Here is a 419-nt window from a genome sequence, read left to right as displayed (position 1 = left end):
GAAAAGAGAAGCCAGTAAATAAGGTTACTCACAATTTCATAAAATAAAATCAAACATTCATACAAATACTACTCCTGTGGCTATAATGGAGAATGCATGAGCTACATGGGCTCTGCCAAGTCAACCAACAAAATTACATACAATAGAGAAATGGCCACTGCCAACTAAGGAGTCCCAAAAGCTGATTTCATAAAAAATGGCTTTCTTGCAAAATTGTACTTATCCAAATATTGCACTTGTGGCATAAAAAATTGCTTTCAAAATATCAGGACTGGACTAAATGAAAAGCCACAGCTTGTAATGAAAATTTACTCATGCATCAACCTCTATTACAAGCAAATAATGTACATAAATTTAGGTATGAACATCTGAAATTCCCAGTACTCCAGCCTCTCCTGGGAAATACAAAAACACTGCCA

At 35.1% G+C, this 419-nt stretch overlaps 1 protein-coding gene across 1 annotated transcript in view; it reads right to left on the bottom strand.

Annotated features, from left to right (window-relative positions):
• LOC119591379 (60S ribosomal protein L7a-like) overlaps window positions 1–419 on the bottom strand; it is a gene marked incomplete in the record, with an annotated part of 5,700 nt that overhangs the window by 1,724 nt on the left and 3,557 nt on the right.

The sequence above is a fragment of the Penaeus monodon genome, chromosome 28 (assembly GCF_015228065.2).
Source record: "Penaeus monodon isolate SGIC_2016 chromosome 28, NSTDA_Pmon_1, whole genome shotgun sequence".
NCBI lineage: Eukaryota > Metazoa > Arthropoda > Malacostraca > Decapoda > Penaeidae > Penaeus > Penaeus monodon.
Note: the sequence above shows the minus strand (reverse complement) of the source record. Positions and strands in the feature narration are given on the sequence as shown.